Raw genomic sequence first — 23,906 nt, forward strand, 5'->3', positions numbered from 1 at the left:
TAGAGAAATAATGTACCATAAGAATTGGAATTTTTAAAATTTGTAATAATTTACGGCGACTTCATGATGATTATTTCTAAAACAAGTCGGCAAACCTCAAGTCTCCTTTAAGTCGGCGAACGGTTCTAGTACTCTGCGACAGTTCAGCACTTTCCTCCCAGTCACATCCGAGCAGAACTTAGGTTACATTATGATTTTCAAGAGAGCATGTCATACAAATAGAAATCTTAATTGGAAGCTACATAATCCAAAAGTTCTAATTTTGAGCCAATGAATCTCTGATAACAACTTATTAAAAATGCAACTTTTTTACATGGTTAAAATAATGTTTATCCATCGCTATTACAAAAGTTTTTTCGTAACCATAACGATTTAAAACGATGAAGGTTTTTGAAAAAAGTATTGAGGATAATTGTCAATATATTCATCTAAAGACAATCGTGATCGGAGTGTATTGATTGGTAAATGCAGTTGGTCACACAACACAATGATATATACCGTACAACGTACGGTGCATGTCCCACGGATACTCTTCTGTTCACGAGGGAAAAGCGGAGGACATATTTCATTAACAAGGTAAGTCATTTGATACTGACCATAACATTCAACTTGTCTCCCTATGGTTCCCAATTATTAGTCTTTTTTATCATCATCATGAACAACCAGAACCACAAAATTCTTCAATTTTCTCTGAAATAAAGTATCAATTTCTCGTACAATTCAACAAGTAGATAACTGATACCAAACAGCATATGGTGCCTCTAAAGACTACTAAAAATCTTTAGTAATACTAATCATTATTCAAAACAATAAATATACAAACTGACATACATGTATGGAGTAGTAAAACCACTCAATATGGTTAAAATGTTACCGAGCAATCGACAATTCTCGAGAACATCCACAAGTTATTTTGGATCAGTACTGAATGTTCTATTCTACACTGATCGATATTTATGGATCAATTCCTGTTGGCTTCACCGCCATCGCAGACTTACCTCTGAATTCCATTTGTGTTCAAATCTCCAGAACCTTTTGTCGTTAACCAGTACAGTTACGCTTTTAAATATAGTTATTACAATTAAAATACTTTTATGCTTATTACTTGTAGTTAAATAAGTCTGTGATTCTTTGTGCTTTGTGCCGTAAACCTGTTGTAGTTTTTTATTGTTGGTGATAATAAAACAGCATGAAAGAAAGAAATTATTGCGCAGTATCAGAGTCTTCAACAAGCCGTAAATTGTTGGTAACAGAAGAGATTAAGATCTCTTGTGGTGCATAGGAATCTGTCTGGTAGCTACTATGATCTTGCTAAAAACCCAGTTCTCGCATCCCCTGTAGGCAATTAACGCTCTGTATGGCAGAAGTAAGTTTCGCAGTGAGTGCAATAAAGAAACGTTGAAATAAGGTGACCCATTTCGGACATATAGTGGGAGTCACAACATGCGAATAGCTCTCACCTCTTGTACAGGTTAGTTATTTATTATTATTATTTGCTTCATTTGACTTTCAAATTTCTCACTGGCTCACACTGATAGTTCTTTTCTTCGGCCACTGACACATAATTCATTTGACTGATGAAATGAAATGGCAATAAATAATCCATCAAGTCATTAATGAGTTCAATGATTGAGATTGAAAATTGCCAATCTGATGTCTTTAAGAAGAAAATTACCTTTCTTCCCCCCCCCCCTTTATTTTTTTTGATGGCATGCGCAGAACTTAAATGACGACTTCTGTATGTCTATCATAATACCATCCGTATAAAGGATGCAATTTTTGGGACTTCACATTATAAGAAATAAAAATTAATATAAACTCTTAGAAAACTTATATATAAATGAAAATTTAAATGTTTCTTTAACGTGAAGTGGTTTTCTAAAACAATCTGTATATAGTGATTGTACACCATCCACTTGAAATATATATATATTTTTAATTGACAATCCAAATTGTTAGGAGTTTTACGTTTTTTTTTTTTTTTTTAGCTGTGGTGGAGGGGTGTTTTATCAACTCATAAAGATCTGATTTTTTTGTGCTTTATTTAATCATTTATTTATTTTTTTATTTTTCTATTAAGGAGTGGTAATTCTAAGAAAGCATACTCATTTCAAGTTATCATCAAGGTTTGGGTGTCGATGGAACTTTTGACCTTCTCTCGGGTGAAGGTTGCCATGAATTGGTTCATCAAGCAAAGGAGCAATATAGCGAGTCTGTGAGAGGCACATAACGTCAGGGAAATTCCCTGGCTACTGACGTGAAACTAACGTCGGGTTTTCAACTTCTTCCCTCAGGCGAGTACCTTCGAAAAGCAAGGTCAACAACTAATGCAGACGGAAAGAAGGAGAGTGAGTGAGTGAGTGTACATATGTGTGTCTGAAAGAAAGACTCGTTTCTTACCTACCAACACCTCTATTCGTTCGTAATCACCGGTCACTGGTGGTTGTTGTAGCTTGTTTTAAGCTCTGTCATTACTTCAAAGTAATGTAATTAATTTAATGACCTCTTCCATACTTCTTGGTAACCTTCCTGGATTTGCAAATTTGCAACATACAATGTTCTCTCGATGAAGTCACCTGGTTTGCAAAACAGATCCTGTATTATCTAAATAGTATTTATAGTTTTTATTCATAACTACGTATTGCACAGTTTTTTGTGTTATTTATTATTATTATTATTTTTTTTGTTATATCGTAAAGATTAATTGTTGCTTCTTGTGTGGACTGTGCACATTTCTGCCATAAATACTGTCATAATGCGTTTTATTAAAATAATAATTATTGTCCATAGATTTCATTCATCGGCATATAATAGGAGCTGGAGCTGAATCCAGGGACGAACCTTTGGGAGGACACAATGCATCCGGGACCCAGGCTGAAAAGGGACCCAAAACTCAACAAACAAGGACCCGCCTACCCAAGAAAGATAAACATTGGACCTTTCAGCTGAAAGGTCCAATGAAACGTGGTTTATTTAAGGGGCTTTATCGCAACAACCATCCCTCGATGGTGTGTAGCAAAGTAACTATGGCAACAGATCACACGATGTCATTGAATATGAAGGGGGGTATTTTTAGACAGGTGGCAGAAGGAAGTTTCATTATAACAGCAGTGGTTTTGAATTGCAGTGCAGCATTTGAGTAAGCTGGGGTTTTCCAGAGATTTGTTTATTTCTGAACATATTAACAAAAGTGTTACAACATACACACTAAAAAGAATAAATGCCTGACCTAAAAGCTAGGCGGAAATTTCCACCACATTCTGTAACTGTTTGAGTTAAATTTTGTATTCATTTTTAATAAAATTTTGTTACTTTTCGAACTAGGTTTCATCTTAGACAACCCCATGTAACTTCAGTAGCCACCATGAAGCTGTGGGCAAAAACTTTATGATTTTTACGAGTATAATCGTCCTTAATAGCGAAGATTTTCTTCTTTAAAGAAGATAATACCGTGTCTCTTTTCGAGTACAGCTGCAGTAGCAGTTTTGATAGTAATTGATAATTTTATTTAGGATAGGAGTTAACATCTGTCCTGTTCAAAAGAGCAGGCGAGCACGTATCCTTAGATCTCTTTTAATTAACCATGGCATCGTTCGAGTTCATATTCCCATTTTCTTGACCATCACCTTTTGTTTGCTAAGGACATTCCGAGGAATTGGGGTGCTAACAGCCTTAATAATTAAAAACTAATAAGCCATTGAGACATGTTACTCAGAAAATGGATGAGCTGAACAGTGACACTAACCGAAATCTAAAATAAACTTTAATTATAAAATAATAAATTAATATCACTGTCGTTGAAAGACTTACAAATCAGCAAAAATAAGTGAAGTGAAGATCAGTAGTAGCTACTGGATACGGCCTGACAGCGCATGCGCTAAAATGATGCAGTTGCCATAGTAACGACGCTGCACCATTCTGTATCCGCGTTTATTTTCATACATAGTAAATTTTAAATTTGAAATTAAATTACGTTTTTGTACTTGTTATTTATTTATCTATTAATTCTTTTGATATGTGATTTAAGTAAAATCTCTTCAGAATAATCTATTTCTTAAAAGTTATAACAATAATGTTTTTATTTTTGTTACTTTTCTTGTTTCGAAATGTCGATTTAAGGCTGTTTTTCCTGTCTTTCTGTAATTTCATGCAGGAAAGCGTGTTTAGTTTTCCTTTAATACAGTGTAACTGAAGTTGTGCTCCTAGACAACAGTTAAAAATCTTCCGCATTATGTTTGTCATCCATTACCTTGACATTTACAGCAAATGTTTCATTCTGTGGAGAGAAAGAAAGATCAATAAAATTACATTACGTATTTTAAGACAGCTTCGAAATTCTGTGGAATCGTTTGATGCATTTTGTATGTACAAGTACATTTTGTATTTTCATATCAGTTATGGCAACTCCAAACACAAAAGGTAACTGTTACTTGAAAATTGGACTCGAAATTTTGAAGACTGTCATTTAAGTATGTATATAAGAAGGAAGACGTTCCAAAGAACAGAAGTAGAAGGGATATATGAAGAAGTTAGTTCAAGGAGTTTGAACTATGAACAGAAATGACCTTCCTGAAGCATGTGTTCGAACTATATTGGTGATTTGCAGCGGAGTGAGTTTTTCAGAGAGGGAGCGTTACCATCACGTCACGAAACTTAACAGAAGTTACCGGGGCGCACCAAAAAAAATATATATATATATTCCACAATTGGGCGGATTCGTGATTGACACAAAGTTAACAGCTGTTTAGAAGAAAAGTAATTCAAAGAATTATTTCTATGCAGAGGAAGTGATATGCTTGTACCAAGAAGGGTTAGAAATCAGGGTGAGCAAAAGCACAATAAAGATATTGTCTAGAAATCAAAATGTTGTTAACAATGAGCATAAAAGCAGCAAACTTTTGTTTAAGCGAGAAATAGCGCAGAACTTTCAAAAGGATTGTAATTAAATTCTTTTACCCCCATTGGACCTGGAGAAAGTTTTTAAGGAACTGGTGATAAGTTTTGGCCGTTTGTTTAGACTAGGATTTGTTGAACCGAAAATCCTGCCCTTGGCAACTAGTTACAAGGCGTGTAAAGTTCTGAAAGGAAGTAATAAAATGAACAAGGGAGGTAAAGCATATTCTTACTGGTAGGAGAGACAAGAATACACAAAGTTTACCTTCAGACAGTGTTTTGTAGATTATTTGAATAAATTATCTGCTAAGTCGCCGAGTTTGGTAAAGTCTAAAGCGGGCTTAGATAGTCACTTTTTAGCAATAGGGAAGATGTCAATATTGCGGATTTCTTTTCTTTTCTTTTCTCTCTCTCTCTCTCTTTGGAATATTCCGCTTCCTTGAGTAATTTGGCCATTGTAATGTCGATGGAAAGGCCAATTCCTTGACATAGCATACCACTGACAATGCTCCCACACACACACACAGACCTCTCGGACTTCCTCTAATACAGCTGGCAGAATGAGGAACAACATATCTCTGCTATGCTGTTAGTTTTATACATGAGGCACCAGAGAGTTAATATGTTTGGTCAAGTGGTATATTTAGTTACAGGTCTAAGAAAACCGTTTGAAAATATCCTACCTATTTTTATTATTTATTTTAGGACTTTTATCTCATAAAAATTACAAGCCTTTTCTTTCAATTTCATTTCCTCCTTTATCTCTCTTTTTGTCGAGACGAATGACTGAATTTTTTCTTTACAATTTCGATGTAATTTATATACATCTATTATTTAGCAAAATATCAATGAAGGGGATACAAAGAATTTTAATTAAGAGGGAGAGGAGAAGATAGATGGTGGTGATTAAGAAAATTATGCAGGAATAAAGGTTGTTTATCGATATTGGTAATCGATCTATCAAAGTTTCCACATTATAAAGCTTTAAAATTTCCGTCCAAAATTAGTAGCACTTTTTATAGTCAAAATATAAAAGTACTCATATTTTACATTTTTGTGGGGAAGATTTATTCCATAACCTATTTCCCCTCCCTCTCCAGAATAAGTCGATGATCTCCAAACATGATTTATGGCCAACAGAGTTTTTGCTTTTCCACCAGATACAGGTTGGTTATTGGCTTACATTTTGCACATTCTCTCTTTTATAGTTATAATAAAGGCACATTCTATTTTGGTGCATCGGCTTTTCTTTTTTTCGATACAAGCATAATGAGCAATTGTTTACGAATATTTTTTTAATTCTAAAAACTTATTTGCAAAGTAATCCAAATTAGGTAGCTTTATTTTCTTTTTCCAGCATCAAATAATCATATCTGGGACAGACTATTATTTTCGTTTTCTTCTACTGAATTTTCTATTTTTCTTAATGCTATTTTTGGTAGATTTTCAACCGTGGACAAGTTTTTAATGACAATGATCTGGTATTGATTTTTTCTTCCAAGTTTTGACTAGTTTATAATTTATTCTAGAACACAGCTGTTATGTTCATCACGAAGTTTCTATTTCAGTATATTTTATCTATTTGTACTGCTTAAAAATTAGGTTTCGTATTTTTTTTTAAACTTAGAAGAACGTAATTTCCGCTATCTTTTGCAATGTTTAATCATTGACTTGGTACATCATGGCCTAAGTTGCCTATGCGCCATTTAAAAAAAATCAGTCTTTCATCAAATTTTGATTAATTTCGGTTCCAAATGAATGAATTCCAAGAGTATCTCAAAGATGTCCCAAAGGCTTGGTTTATTTTTAACCTATTTTCAAAGAGTTTAAAAATAAATCAAGGTTAAAAAAATTTTGATTTTAATTAATTTTTAATATTAAATAAAATTTTAACCTTTTTTCAAGCAGTATAGCCTAACTTCACGACGAGTTCATTGGTATTATACTACTTCAAATAAACAGGGCTTCCCTTTTTACATAGAGAAGTACCCTTTATTTGACTACACAGTACAAGTAAAACCCCTCTCCCCTTCGAAACCGGTTGCCATGGTACTTCAGTACCTCAAATAATGTTTCTCTACTGAGATGTAGGGAAGGGTTTGAAGCAATGTAAAAACCGGTGTAACTTATAAAAATAAGAAGGAAGTGCTGTACAAAATATTTGTGTCATTTGCAAAAATAATTTTCTTTTAGTTTTATGGTAAGACTTCGGCTTGTTCATTTGAAATAGTGCAATACAAAAGCAAAGCTTTGTAAAGGTGGAGAGTACAATACACCGCATACGAAAACAATGCCATTTACAGAAAAAGTTTTGGCATTTATAATTAAAAACTTGTCACTCGTTTCGAGACGTCTGGGTTTGAGTACCATCGATGACTGCAGGAATTTCTAAGATCTCTTCAGTAGAGGATGTAATTAGCCGACTTCAGGCAGATGAAGTAGGGCAGTGTTTCCAAAACTTTTATGCTCGCGGACCCCTTTTGGCTTTGAAAATAATCACAGATCCTTACATCATGCTCACTTAAATATGGGGTGTCCGGACGATTGGTATCCAAAATTAAAAATTTATATCTCAGAACTGATTTATTATATGTTTACAATCTACCAGTTTACTATATGTTTACAATTTATAGACTGGCACAAAAAATAACTGAATAATGAACTGTCACTATTTGAGTATACAATCAATCGTACCTCATAGGCTACTAGTGTGAAGGATGGTTGTTTTTAAGTCCCACGAAGTCCTTAAAGTTTGGATTGATTGTAGACAAATGAATTCTTATGTCGGGTGAGACATCCAGTATGTAACGATATTTAGATTTTGTTTTAAAAAAAAATAAGTAAAATTCAAAGAAGCCATTACAGAAATTATCCACGGATCCCCTGGGAACTGTTTGCGAATCCCTTGGGATCCCCAGACCACAGTTTGGGAACCACTGAAGTGTTCCATCTTGGGTTATATAGGGGTTTTTCAGCCGGTATAATATGCAGATTGGCCAGTCAACACACACACATACATTTATAACGACGAAATATTGCCTAAAATCAGCAAATAAACGTCTGACGTACAGGTAATATCAACGATTTTGATTTATTTATAATTTACGGTAATTTTAAACATTGGATCAAAATTCCATCGGCATCAACTTAGCCCAGTAATGTTATGTGATTAATGTCGATATTATTAAATGCTTTTCGAGTTGTTTCTCATGCTTTTACCTACCATATTCTGGCATTATGCTTTAATGTCTAAAATATTTCGGAGTGTGACATAAAATCAATTTATATTTTAATAACCATTCACAGTTGTATTTATTTTAAATACAGTATTATATGAGGTACAAAATTAAAATCGAATAAAATTTTATACTGTTAAAAAAAAAAAGTTTTTAATCTCCCATTCTAATTTTTTTCTTTTGTATGCACGAACCCTTCAAAATTAACTCCATCTTCTCAACAGTTGACTACCCATTCCACCACTGGAATGCTGTCTTCAATTTGCATTCTACACGTGAATTCAAGTGTGAAGGAAATGGGCGAAGTCAAATTTTACAGCATTAAAAATAATTCCATTCATCCGTAAACTTCTACTTACTAAATCTTAAAACATCCACTTTTTGTATTAATCCGCGGGAGTAATCAAGAGATATCATTCGCGAAATGTAAGCGCCAAACATTAAATAATAAATGAAATTATACGTTATTTGCACACAGCTGGAAGCTATTTCATCATTATTACTAAAAATTTAAACTTAAACAATCTCAAATAAGAAAGAAACTTTCAATATTTCTGAAGTATTTAAAACCCAAGCTATATTTGGACCTACCCCATGCCCTTCTATTACTAGAAACCATCTTATAATAATTTTTATCTAAAAAATTTGAAAAGTGAAATTTTTTTTAAAGTTATATTTATTCTTGTTTTCTCGATTTAAAACCTGTAGAAAATAAAGTGTTGACATATTCCAAGCTTCATTATTTACACCGAATTGCACGTTGTTTTTAAAGGCGTGAGTCAATTCAGACTTTCTCAGGTCATCCACATTTTCCCAACTCTGCATGTAGACTCAGATTGTATAGCACTTAACAAGTTGAATTATAGGATCAAGCATTTCCTGCTCCCTTCTTTAAAATAGGACAACGTGTTCTGTGATGTTCTTGTACGAGCTCTTCCGTAAAGTCCCCAATACACGTCAGTGACTACACACTTTTCATTTGGAAACCATCTCACACACGTGTTCCTGTGATGCAAACAGAAAGCTCACGTGACTACGAATGTTTCTGTCACGCGAGATATTGTACGTTAGATACTTATTTGTATTTACTCTACATCAGTATACAGTACTTCAGAAATCAATTTATCAGTGATTTATAATAAATACAAATCGTAATGACATTAAGTTATTTATTGTTCAATTACCGTAAAATATTTATTGAATTTTTTTTTCTGGGATGGAGGTAGGGAAAATAGTTAATCACCTCAAGAGGAATCAATTAATACCAATAGCTTTTAAAATCCATAAATCAGACACTGTAATTTGTTCAATACAATCAATATTAAAAATTCGAGAAAAAATACAGGGAATCCATAAAAAAAAATAAAAGTTACATTAATGATATATTATTGAAATATTTCTTATTGATAGCCTAATATATTATTATAGTACTTTAATGATCATCACATCGAAGCTTAAAGTCTTGGTTAAATTTGATGCATTCGATATTATTTATTTATTTTCAAAGAGTACACAATACATTGAATAACGTCTAATCTCTGGATCCTAGAGGAGGATAATGTCTAGAAACCCCTTGCTCATGATTGTAAAACATACTTCAGCTTAACAATAAAAATATAACCTATTGTGAACATATACGAAAATATAAATTCATTTAATAACATCCATATTTAAATAAATATATAGCTATGATAACTATAAAATTTAAGGACGTTAATTTTATATATACACAAATTATATAATTCAAAACAATCTTGATATTTATTTCTTAAATAGTTTGCATAAATACAAGTTAGTAATATTTATGAATAAAATCTATTTGATATCTGGTTACTTTCGTTTGCTTATTGTCAAATCATTCCTAGTCTAAGAAAATTATGACTTTTTTTTTTTTTTTTTTTTATTATCGAGTGTAAATCCTGATCTACTGCAGACGACTTTACCCATTAAGCTGTTAATTCAGTTGTCTTTATAGTACATAACTGCATAATTTCTGTTTACATAAAAAATATTTAAAAATTCGAATTTAAATATTGCGCTTACCTGGATGTTATATCAATAAATAGAGACCGTTAGTTGCTTTGTAGTTCATAGGTTTTGGAAAACGCATTACACAGTCCCACGCCACGCTAAGAACTGGCTTTCATGATGACCAGCACGGTAGATAATTACTCCAGGCTAAAACTCTTCAACTAGTGCCACTCAACGGAAACATCAAGAACTATGCTGGTGACGTCATCATGTCCCTTAGTTGTCAAGCTACTTGAAGTGAAGTGAGGAAAAAAAAGATTCTCTTACGTAGATCAACTAACAAAGAGAAAGGTGTACTGGTAAATACAGGTAAAAATCAAACAATACATTTAACGATGGTGGATTGGTAGATTATTTCTCCTGGTAAGTTATTCCAAATGCTACTTCCACTGACTGACTGACGATGAGTGTCTGAAGATTTTAAATAGACCAGCGTCACTGAAAATCAAGAAATAACCTTAAGAAACGAATTATACAAAAAATATAAATCCGTCAAAAGTATCAAAGACATATGGAAAATGTGTCAAGGTTATGCGCTACCAGCTAAGACTAATCTTGCTTCGCAAATAAAAGTCAAGGATATCTTCATTTTATTTTCCTTAAATCAGTCTAAATTGCATCGCTCCTAATCAGATTTATTTCACTGAGTCGAGAGAAATTATGGAGAGTCCCGTGATGTTTTTTTTTCCACAAACGGTGAACTACTATTGTGTTTAAGGATAAACAAAGGAGTAATCATTAGACTGTAAAAAGGGATGAAAGGGAAGTAATCATTATAAAAAAGGATGAAAATAAAATTGGATTTTAAATTATCATTGGGTTTGCGTTACTGGTTCAGTAACTCTTAGCTTGTCTTCTGTTCTTTAGGTGGGAGATGCTTTAAGGTTTGTTTTGGAATGGAGGCGCATCCGGTGAAAATTCTCACGCTCCGTGGTCATTTCCTTCATCAACGAGGGATTGTTGGTTGTTGTAGGATTTAAGCGCATCAGTAACTTAAGCCATATTGTGCCGTATATATTATGTCTGTAAATTGCAGGTATTCTGTAGTCGATCTGCTGTTTGCCGAAAGAAAAACCCGAGTTTCCGTGAAAAAAATCCCTGCTGTCCTTACCTGAGACCGACTAACTCAGCCACGTTGTGAAAAATACTCATGAAAATTCCTGGCATCATTGACAGAATTCGAACTCAAGTCTTTTCCACCCGATGTGAGGAGGGCGGTGATTATACCAACTGTGCTACCCACGAGAGCATAAATGGGGGGGGGGGGATTAGAAGGATGAATTATCTGAATTATTTCACCCGAGCTACCCGTGAGTAGCTCGGGTGAAATTTGAACCAAAGCGAGGACGATTATTTCTCAACCAACAGGGACTCAACTGGGATATGTTCAATTCATGATCAATTGGCATATCACGTTTGGTATCCTTGCTTACTGGGCGTTAGAGCGTGTTTGCTCACCTTGAGATAAAGAAAATCGAGTCACTTCTCTTTTCCAAAATTAAACTGGTAAGGAAATTCTACACAGGATTTTCCATCTTTGCTTGACTTCATCTGATGATTTTAACTAGGTGACTGACCTCTGAAGAACAGATTGTTTCATCACACTCTTTTTTCCACTTGCACATTTGATTGTATTGAGGATCTTATCGTTTTTCCTGTCCAGTTCAGGTGGAACTACCGTAATTCCATCCCCAAGTTTGAGAGTCTTTGTTCTCGAGTCCTTAAATCCATTTCAGAAATTTAAAAATATTTAATATATGCCTTAGATAACGGAATTTTTCCACCATCCTAGCTTATTTACATATTCATTGAGTCCCAAAAAGTATGAAAACCGGTGTGCTTTATTTAAATTTTTAGCAAAGCCTTTTGACTTCTGGCCCAGTTGAATACTTTCTGTTTGAACCTACTGCAGCTTTTGATTCTTTTTTATCTAAATCTTTTTATTTCCCTCTATATTGGAATCTTTTAATGGGAGAAAGAGAGATATTCTTCAACTCCTTACTTTCTGAACAAACTCTACTATACAGTTTCAAAGCTATTACCCTCCAAGAAAGGAGGGATCCTACAAGGCGGTACACCTTCTTCCCTGTCATTTTTCTCGCTTATTCTTCCGTTATCTCTTTTTGGATCCATCTTGTTCTTTAAGCTGATGAATCCAAGTGTGGATCTTTCCCGTACCTCGGAACAGGCATGTGATATCTGTAACAGTTCTTGTTGTTGGTCGATTTTCTATTTGTGGACGAAAACCCGAATTTCCGGGAGAAAAAAACAGGCTGTCCTCGCAGGGATTCAAACTTAGATCTTTTCCATCCGGTGTGGGGAAGACGGCAATTATTCCAACTGTGCTACCCACAAAGGCACTGGAGTCTGAAGTGGCGTGGACGGTGATACTACATCATGACTTTCGTCGTCTATAGCAGGAGTTGACCAAGCGATGGATCTTCTGTATTTCAGGTATAGTCGTAATAAAGCTCAAAATTTTCATCTTATCTTGAAAACAAACCTAATTATGTGTAATTTTACTGTAGCGTAAGACGGTTATCAACTAACAATGTTTTAAATAGATTTTTAGACTTTTACAATCCTTATTGCTTTTCTTAAAGAGAGTGGTCAGGGCGAGAGTGCAATAGCACATGCTCTTTGAGTGGACCGGGGTTCAAGCCCGTAACTGCTAAATACGATTGATGTGTGTATTGATGATTTATTGTAAACTCCACTGACCTGGTGGTCGTGCCGTAGTATAAACAAGAACATTTAAAAATGAATGGGTTATAGAACTATGTTAAAGTCTACACAACAATGAAATATATTGTAAAAGACTTCAGTCCTTTTCCCCATCTCAACGATATGATGGCTCCAGCTATGTAATATAAAGATATGATATATAAATAACTGGTAGTTGAGTTATTGAATGCGTACGGACAGACAAACGGACAATGGTGAAGACAATAGGCGCTTTAAGCGTATATGCTAACGCAAAAAGATCTTGACGTAGTAAATATTTTATTGTGCAGATCTGTACCTTTTTTTATATTATAAACTAAATTTTGGGAATTGGCCAGATAAAACTGGCCAACAATTTTTGGAGTATAAAACCCAATTTCCAATAAGCTGCAAGGCTTCCTGTACCTTTTTTGCAATTTATTTTGTAAAATATTAAGAGTTTGATTGGCATAAAATAATAACCGTACTCCTTCTGTGGTTAGATCATTCATGTAAATGATAAAATAGCAGTGGCCCAAAAGATGATCCCTGTGGCACTCCAGTAAGAATTTTTTTTATTTCTTACTACGTTTAAATTTACTTAATGAAAACAAATTTAGATTATATATTTCAGATTGTTTTAAAGAATTATTCGTTAGAATTAAACTATAAGGGGTACTTTCTTATCGATGTATTCTTGTTAGGGGTAATTCTTTAAAAGTTGCAATGAGGTATCGAGTGGTCTCACTAAGAGATTCGTTCATAACCGACATCCCAATTAGCCTGCGCCAGTAATTTATTAAATTTATCCTAGTCTACTTAGCAGTAATTTTTGCCAATTTTTATTTATTCGCCCATTACTATAGCCTGCAAAGAATTCAGTTAGTTAGGGAATAGATATTCTTGATTTTGGTTATTAGACGAGTATGATGGTCCGCATAATTTTTTACTCATGTTAGGGATGTTAAAATCTTCTAGTAATGAAATTTTAATATATATTCCATAAACTTGGGATTAAAGTTAATTTGTAGAGAACTGAGCAAGGAAAGACAAGAGTTGTCCCATGGTTGATCGGAAACAGTTTTATCAATTTTAACTTTGATTTTTACAATTCATTACCAAGATGGAAAGATCTTAAGAGTAATGTAGATTGGCATAAAAACATGTGCATATAATGTTACATACCGTTTTATTTCTCCGAAAAAACTATTTAAGATAACTTTGATTACTTCATAAAAATGCACTCACCAAAGGATACATGTCACGGGAGGAAGGGTGATTCAGATCAAGTGAATGAGGAAAAATCGTGATAAAATAATCGACAAACTTCTTGAACAAGTTCTTGATTGGTAGCGTGTCATCTTCAGAAACGTTGACTCCAAACATTGACTTTGTTACAAGTCTAGGCATCGTTTGAATGCGGAAATAAGAATTATTAATCTATGATGGCCACAAGGGACTTCAACTGGTAATGCCGAAATAAATAATATATATTTTTTCGTTATAACATCACTTTTCCATAATATTTAAATCAGATAAAGGTCTGCCTAACGTTTAATTTCAAGTGTATGTGTAACATTTATTAATCGGTTGTTTAATATTTAAAAAAAGTAGTTTTTACTTTATTGTGGCGTGATTCAATGGCACCACCATTTTGAGAAGACTGCGAAATTCGCAGCAACTCCAAATCGACTTGAAGACGTGTCGAAATTACAACGCAGAGGCGATGCTCACTTCCGGATCTGTTGGATGAGATGAATTTATAAGTACCATATTTTTCGGTAGATAAGAAACGCCCATATTATCAGACACACCCCAAACAAGAAGGCCACTTCAAGTTACAAAAAAAAAAAAAAAAAAAAAAAGGTTGTCGATTAACAAACAAATTTGTTTACATCTATTTACATTTTGCTTTTCTTTATTTATTTTATTCATAAAAGCTTGTCACTGGCTTCATATTTTATCGACTTCCAAAACAGTGATAGCTGTGTAAATATGACCCCCCTGTCAAAATAGAGGGGGTCATAAAGGTAAACTTTTCTTTTTGACTAAATAAATACAGCTACTCTAACTCGGTTTTTGAAATAGTACAATATCGAGGCAACTCCTTGTGAATGATGGAATGAGTCGCTATTAGCCATTTGTGTGTCACACAGAAAACAAAATTGTTCTCTTAAGGAAGGCGGCGCCACCCTCAAAGAAACAGCAGTCCCGTCCCTTGCCAACGTTTAAAATAGCGCATTTATGATTAATTCGTTGAAAATGTGTAATGTTCTCTATATTTCATCTTTCCTTGAATTCTCAATTTTGAAAATAGTGCAACATCAGGGAAACTTGTTATGAGGGCGAAGAGAAGGAGTTATTATGAACGACCGTTGGTATTGCAAACTAAAATTACAGGAAGTTCTCATAATTATGTTCCTAGAACCATGACCAATAACGCGACAGGTAAACCCTTCATATATACTGACTTGCGTGTGATGTATATCGCAAGAAAGATAAAGGGAAAAAAAATTATGTGCATAAAAAGCACAGATGTTCTTTCAGATCTCATTTATCACTTTTTAATTAAGTCAAAAATATTTATAAATATAAAAACAATTAGTGGCTCAAACCCCACTCTGTGCATATCTTGCCCACATTTATCTCGAGTCGCCAGCTGTTTTTCTCTGTAGTACAATTATACGGTTTCGTGAGAGAATAACAAGCCTTTCCCCCCTGGAAGTCGGGTTTTTCATCCAGCAAAACCGACAAATACCCGTGCACGAGCAAGTTCCATTATCGTTGATTTTTTTTACTTCAATTATCGGAAATAATAAATATTAATTTATATTAATAAATAAATTAATAAAATAATAATCGAAATTTTTAAAATTAAGAATGAGGAATGGAATTTGGATGTTTTAAAGAAAAAAAAAAGGTATTTTTATGCTATTTTACACCTTTATTTTATTACCATAATGTTCTATGTAATTTATTTATTGTCAATAGATTCTTCGACCTTAGCTAGAATTTGTTTTGAGGTTTTCAATCTTTATCACATAAGTTAAGTTTTTTGTTGTCAGCTTATTTCGAACGTCATTTCCTCTATTTCCTCATATTAGAGGAAATGACGTTTTTGTTCCTAAACAAGGAGAAATGAACAAAAAGTGATTATAAACAGTTTCTGGATTTCTGAAATTCATGAACTTGTTTTTAACTCGATTTTATATAAAATTTAAAAATATTAAATTCAAGACTATTTGGTACAGGGCTTTTTTTTTTTTTTTTTTTTTTTTTGTTCTGATAGCACATTTTTACCTGTATACAATGTGTGTGTGTACACGCACCAGAACTGAAAAATAATTAGAAGAAAAGGGTAATTGAAATTATGAAGTTAAGATAAAGAATATATTCATTATAAATACAGTTATACATTTGTATATCTATTTTCCAGGCAGTTTGCCAGGCATCACGTGAATAGTGGAGGGTTACAATTTTAATGCAAAATAAGTATTTAACACTTTTTTTTTTTTTTTTTTTTTCAGACGGTTAGCAGGCCGAAACAGCCAGCGGGTTCCCTATTTTACTCATCAAACCCTTGTACAGATAAAATGAAAAACTCCACCCATGCCACTCAATGCAGTATTACGATTTTGTATCTAAATACCCCATATACTCAATAACACATAAACCAATTAAACTGTAAATATATCATCGTTGCAGTTTTGATTGTGTCATATTAGAAAGTAAAATAAATTGTGTCATATTAGAAAGTAAAAGCTATCTAAATAAGATAGCTTTTAGTTTAATTTTATAATTATCAATAATAAGAAAATAAAACACCTTTCATTAATAATTATCAAATTTAAAAATATGATTTCGTTTCGGGCGCTTTGTAAAATGCATAAAGTGCCTATTGTTTTCATCATGTGTGTCCGTCCGCATGTAACAAGTGGACAAGTTAACAGATATTTATAAAATTTTATATTTCGATCTTTAATGAAATTTTGGAATTATCACAAATTTCATTAAAATATTTATATTTTTTTTTTATAAAAACCCACAAACATAGAGGTATTAGAACCTATAGTACTTGGTACCGTGCTTGGGTTGGAGGTTGAGAAGACGAAAGAAGATATTTGTTGACATTGGACTTGAACTTCTGTAGACTGTAATTTTCAGGAAATACGTATGAAGGAAGGTTGTTCCAGAAAATGGCAGGTGAATGAATAAATGTGGAAGATGGAAAGTTAGTTCTGTGAGTTTGAAGTTGGACAGTAAATGGATGTTGACTGGTGGCCGCACGTGTTCGGACTGTTTTCAAAGAGAGAGCGGGAATTATAGAATCCAGTTAAGAAGAACAGTGCCCATGGAAATATCTGTAGAAAAGGCATGCAGCAAAAACAGTACGTCTATGAGACAGCGAGTGGAGAGACTCTGTTAGAGATGAATCATTAATTAACCTAACTGCCCTCTTCTGAATGGAATCAAGAAGCCTGAGAGAGGTTTTTGGGGCACCACCCCAGATGTGGGAACAATATTCCATGGCAGGGCGGATTTGCGATTTGTACAGAGGGAACAGCTGTTTGGAAGAAAAGTAACGCCGAGAACAAAAGAGAAAACCAAGTTTTATAGATGCAGAGGAAGTAATATTTGTAATGTGCTTGTGCTGAGAAAGAGAGAGAGATTAGAAGTCAGGGTAATCCCCAAAAGAGATATATCAACTTGCCTAGAAATCGAAGTGTCAACAAAGCTTAGCATAGGAGCTGAAGAATCCTTTTTGGGAGATATAAGACAAGACTGAGTTTTAGAAAGGTTGAAATCAACTAAGTTGTCTTTGCCCCACTGGAGAATTACCTGAAGATCGGCATTTAAGGAATTGGCAGCAGATTTTCGAGAACTTGAAGTTGATTGAGCAGGACAAGGTTTCTCAAAATGGAAAGTTGAATGCAATATGCTATCATCGGCAAAACTATGGATAGGATTTCCAGTCAATGGAAGAAGGTCATTGATATACAAGAGGAAAAGAGTGGGGGAAAGAACTGAACCTTGGGGGACACCGGCATTAGTGGAGAAGTTAGAAGACAGAGAGAAATCTACCATCACCTTCAGTGATCGACCAGAGAGAAAACTGTATAACCAATTATAAAAAAACAGTTGGCAAACCATAAGATGGAAGCTTGTTTAGAAGACCTTTATGCCAAACACGATCAAAGCCTTTCAGATGTCGAGAGTAACTGCTTGTGTTTCACCAAATTTTTCCATTGAATTGGTCCATAAATGGGTAACATAAACCAAAATATCACCAGTAGGTCGAGATCATTAATACATAAGTTGGAAGAAAAATGGAATGCTAGCAGGTCAGCTTTATCCTTGGCTGAAGTGATAACAGAACCATCTGGTTTGGACAGAGGTGGGAGCAGAGATGGGCAAAAGTTGCTGTCATCAGCTTTGGCAAGAGATCAGAATGCTCGGCTACCATTAGGGCAAAAAGCAAGTTTTCTACTCTTAGCCTTTTCAAAATCTAGTTTGGACTGAATAATAACAGCTTTACAATTGTTGCGAGCTTTGGTGTAAGCAGAAAATGAAACTGAAGAACTGAAAACAAGCCAATTACGATATGCAACGTTCTTCTCTTGAACAGCTTTAGCACATTTATTGGAAAACCAAGGTTTAGATCAAGGACGAGATTTTAAAGTGGAGTGTGGGATAAAGGATTCCATTCCTGCAAGAATAATTTCACTGACACGATCTGAGCAAACGTTGACGTTAGAACTTTTGAAACAGTAATCCGACCAAGGAAAAGAAGATAAGAAATCTCGCAGGTCATCCCATTTTGCATTCTTGTAGTTCCAAACAATACGAGGTTGGGAATAGCCATGAGATAAAGGCTCCATTGGAGAAGAGACAATCGCCAGGTTGTGATCTGAGGTGCCTAAAGGACCTCTCACTTCGAACTTGTACTTAGAAGCGTCGTTTTTGATAAAAAGATCAAGCGTGTTGGCTGTATGGTTAGGATTGTCCGGTATTCTTGTAGGTAAATGAACAATCTATGTAAGGTCATTAGTAATGGCAAGAGCCTTAGCATCTCGACGAGCTGGGTCGGTGTGACTAGAAAACAGAAGTCAACTGGAGTTGTGAACATTAAAATCACCAGGGGAAATTATCTCACTGTTAGGAAAGTTGGACTGGAGAAAGTCAAGTTGCAAAAAGAGGAAGTCAAAGAGCTCCAAGTGATTAGTGGAGTTGGGAGAACGGTAAAGACAACAGATGAATTTGACACAATGAGGTAGAGAGATTTTAAGTCAGAGAAGATCGAAGAGAAGAGATTCCAAATTACCAAGTCTCTGACAGGGAATATCGGAACGGACATATGCACAAGTAGCACCTTTGAGGCGAAAGGAATCATACAGCGAATAATTTGGGCAACTGAGATGAGCAGTAGTTGAATCAACCGATAACTGAGATTCTGTCAGAAAAAGTACATGGGGTTTGGTAGGCTGCAAGTGGAAATGGACATCGTTGAGATTAGAATTGAGACCACATATATTTGTAAAATGAATTAGGAAGTCCTTGGGAGGTTTAGATCTTTTCGAAGATAAGCTTGCACTATTAGTTTGACAATTCATGGTGTATTCAATAGTAAGAAAAAGTGGGTGGGACGTGTTGTATGAAGCAATGAAATTTTTGGATATGGTTTACACATGGTAAGAATATACCCAGTTCCTTGACTTAACGTCGCCTGTACAAATCCCCCCGCATACACACTACTCGGACTCCCTCCAGTCACTATCTGGCAGAGTAGAGGTAGCAAGATTATACACTAGCTGATCTAGAAGCCTCCTAAAGAGTTACCAATAGATTCGGTCCTATGTACTAACTAGCGACCGGCCCGAACACCGTTTTAGAGCTGTACCTTCGAAATGTAAGGAAGATTGGATCTCGCCATAATGTTCATCATAACCTCAAAAATCATACTGCTGGTTGGAAGAGATGGGGAAGGGTTGATCGGAACTTAGCTCTGGAGACTAAACATGGGTTCCAGCACTTCAAGCCTCCAATAAGCAAAGTAGTCGTATTGCACCGGTTGATGAGAGTCATCTACCACCTATTATTGCCTGGTAACACAGAGGGGCGGCATTCCTCCAAGTGGCGTGGGCGCCACACCTCGACTCGCCGTTACGTTGGTTCACACCTGGGTAATCACTGGTCACCCAGAGTGTGTTTGTGCATGGAGGTTATACCCATGATTACTAACAGTCCCACCATCGTGAAGGTGCAAGCAAAGGATTTGGCTGTCACAGACCGTTCAGACGTCGCCGAAATTGGGTCCACTTGACTTGAGTGTCACCCGAATATCAGTTCCATTAGCGTTTTAAACTTCCAGGTAGCAAGTACAGTTTGTCTGGCATATCTCAGAGAATGCTGTGACAACCTCAAGGAATACAAGTTTACTTATTTCTAATTTGCCTTATATATTGGAGACAGTCATAATCCAATATTGTGTACTAGATAAATTCACATATTCTGAAAATAGCAGATCTTTACTGAATAATCTGGAAAACTATTAAAATAACTTATTTTATGTAAATTAGTATTGAAAAATGTGTTAAATTTTCCAGTAAACTTTGTTAGAATGAAAACTTTCTCTTACACTATTGCAAAAATAGATGAAATCATCAGTGGGAATGGGGATTGCACCATCGCACAAAGAATATTGAGTAAACAATCCTTCGACCCTTCTGCGAAAGCCCTGTATTCTTCGAAATAATTCCAACGTTGAAAATGCTCATTTACGTGTTGTGTATATAAATTTCATAGTACACGAAACAATCTCTAAATTATTTCCGATTGCTGTAAACAGAATGTAATGATAGCTGGTAAAATGAGCAGGAAATTACTTGGAATTATCAAACTCATTTTATCTATTTTACTAAGGTCATCTAATTTGTTTACGTTCTGATGTCATTCTTTTTCTCGAAAAAAGGTAATTTCCCCGCTAGAGAAGTCTTAAGAAGAGAAAATAAGAGAAGATTTATAATATTTATTGATGTATGACGTGTAGCACAGTGTCATTCATTCTGTCTTTCCTGTTGTTGTAAATCAAAAACCATTGCAAAAGAAAATATCAATGCGAATCATTTTATTCATTAACTTAATTTGCATACAGATTTACGTTTTAATATGAAATTTATAGACCGGATATTGAACGAATTGACAGCTTTGTGACATTTATACGAAAAGAAATAATTTGATTGGACTTTTAGAAGAAGTCTGTCTGGAATTAGAGAGGAAAGCTCTTGTGTTGATGCCAACTTAATAGCAGAACATCGAAGTAGTTTAGGATAAAATAAGCATTTTATTTGCCTTTAATTTTTATGTACTCTTTTATTTACAGATTCATCTCGTGCTGACCTTGACTGGAACTTGTAATTGAGACCAGAGTTTTATTAGATGATGATGCGCTTCCTGCTACTAACTGCCTATTAACTATGGGATTCCCCTGACCATTCAGATTTAGGACTTTGGACTTTATACACGTGTTCAAAGCACCTTGTTTTCTGAGGATAAAGACAAACCTTAAACAGTTTCCGAGAATAAGACAAAGTAATCGACTAGTTTTCACAACATTATTTTTAAATTAGAACTTGGGATAAGGGAAGGAAATTGTAAGAACCTCATAGCCAATGCAATAAGGCTGTGAAGCGTCAGTGTACTATCTGTAAATTGAGTATAATCTGTGATCGATTTTGTTTTCTAAGTGCAGGTCCCAGGCTTCCAGGAGATGAAACCATGCAGAACTTACCTGAGACCTGCTAAACTCAGGCACGTTGTGAAAAAGAAAAACAAAAAAAAAAAAACGATAAAATTGTTATAAAATGATAATACTGTAAAACGTATAAAGAGAAGAAAAATCAATTAAAAATAAACATTTACAGTACTAGTTGAATGTACGGTAACACAATATAACAGATTGGTTAAAGATCATTGAACATCTCTTTAGAACAATAGTTACCAGATAAATAAAACTGAATTAGTGACATTCTATTGTGATGTTACGATATTGAATTCTTTTGCAGTATCTGTCAAAACTTAAATATTTTTTTTTTCACTCAAATATTATTGTATTCAGTACGTTTTATACATAGATGAATTGTGAAAGTAATTTGTTATATAGATTAGTCTTGATTGTAACTATTAAGCGAATTTAAACTGTTAGTTCGATTTAATAAGTTCAACAATAAGTTCTATTTAACAAATCAAAGACCCAAAGACACATTTTTCTCGATCGTCATCTTATGGGGAAAACAAAAAGGTGTTTAAATAAATTTGTTTTTATAATAAATAAAATTAGAAATTAATTAAATAATAAGTTCATTACAATTAACTTAAAGGTTTCATTCTTTTTATTTAAAATTTGTAGCCTTGTTTTCAAATACCAATTGTTCCAATCAGTCCATTTATATACAGGCACACACAATGGAATCGTGCACATCATCAAATGTTTGACAACTTTTTTATTTCACTTTCTAAATACGAAAATTCTTGATTCTGAATTCATTCTGAGGAAAAATACAATAAATAAACAAGAAAATTTTTTTAAGAATTTCCGATAGGAAAACTTAAACAAGATATTATCATTTCGAAAATACATAATTTTTGTTTCATTTAACTCACTATATTTGTAATAATTTGTCTATAATAATGTTTAATCTGTTGTTTACTATTATTTCATCATATTATTTTCACTTGTATGTACTCATTAATCACAGTAACACAGTTCAGTTTTAGAATTAAAATTGGTTACTAAGATTTAGACTTTTTTAAAAGTTATAAATAGAAAAAAAAGCTCTCAAGTGGATTTATTGGCTTTTGTGACACCAGGAATTTTAGTCAGTCAAAAATAAATAAAAAAAATAATAATAATAAATACATAAGCTGCCATTTTATTAGGTACACCTATCTAATAGGGAGTAAGTCGTATTTAGCTTTCAGAACAGCCTGGATACTGATCCATGGTAACTCAACTACTTATCACAATTGTGGAAAACTGGATAGTTGTGGATTTACACTCCGAAGAGGTTGTTCCAATTCATCCCTAAGGTGCTCAGTTAGAATGAGCATCCCTGCGTCTGCCCTCCTGCTTCATACAGCGCTCCATTTCGTGAAATGGATAGGTGTACCTAATAAAGTGACCACTCAGTATAAATAAATATAAAGAAAAAAAGAGAACGATAGGATATACCCCATTGTGAAGTTCACAGAACTAAAGCTATATTTTTTTCATATGAAAGATAGAAAAATTAGCAAAATATCCTTAAAGGTGGTTGATCTACTGGATTAGCTTTCTGCCACGAAGAATGTGAAGAAAATTGAGGAAATTAATATGCAAGGCTGACATGTAGCAATTAGTGAATTGGCTGTTGAAATCCGTCTGAATATTTGCTTTGAATCTGTCGATGATTATTACTTTTTCAGGAGATGCAAGTCTGAGCACCTTTCGGTATTTCGCAATGATTTCTTTTTCGATTGGTAAAGATGAATGGTATCTGAATTAATCATTTTGTGACCCTGAAACGGAGGACGTTCCACACATTTGAAATCGCTTTGACTCAAGAAAGGCAGTGGCACAGGTATTTGCTGGATGGATTTCTCTTCACTTATACCATCTTTATCGATTACCTCAACTGAAATGCGAATTCAACTCGAAACTGAGAAGAGTACATAACCGTAAATTCCAATCTGTTGATTAGCCTCAAATCACAGTATTAAACTTTTTATTTCTTCATAAAACATCCAGTTTTATGAAGAATTAGAAAAAAACTTATAAATTTATATATAAATTTTTAATATACAAATATTTTATATAAGATTTTGTATTTGTAAATATATATTGATTTATATAAAATATTTATATAAATAAAATAGGATGATTTAATTTCCAGTTCCAGTTCTAAAAATTCTATCACTTTAATAATCAAAAAATGATTCCGAGAAAACAAAGGTTCAATTAAGTTTTTCTACATTTCTACATACACATCCCATTTTAAATCCCATCTT

The 23,906-nt window shown here is 34.0% G+C and overlaps 1 protein-coding gene across 3 annotated transcripts in view; it reads right to left on the reverse strand.

Moving 5' to 3' along the window:
- Positions 1-10,249, reverse strand: part of LOC150090693 (ATP-dependent translocase ABCB1-like) — a 390,895-nt gene extending 380,646 nt beyond the window's left edge. For all 3 annotated transcript variants that reach the window (XM_090372299.1, XM_090372310.1, XM_090372292.1), the window contains exon 1: positions 10,173-10,249. The gene's annotated coding sequence lies outside the window, so the exon portion shown is untranslated. The remainder of the gene's footprint in view (positions 1-10,172) is intronic.
- Between the last annotated feature and the right edge of the window lie 13,657 nt (positions 10,250-23,906).

Source organism: Mastigoproctus giganteus, chromosome 1 (genome assembly GCF_048544385.1).
Source record: "Mastigoproctus giganteus isolate SK-2022 chromosome 1, ASM4854438v1, whole genome shotgun sequence".
Classification (NCBI taxonomy): Eukaryota; Metazoa; Arthropoda; class Arachnida; order Uropygi; family Thelyphonidae; genus Mastigoproctus; species Mastigoproctus giganteus.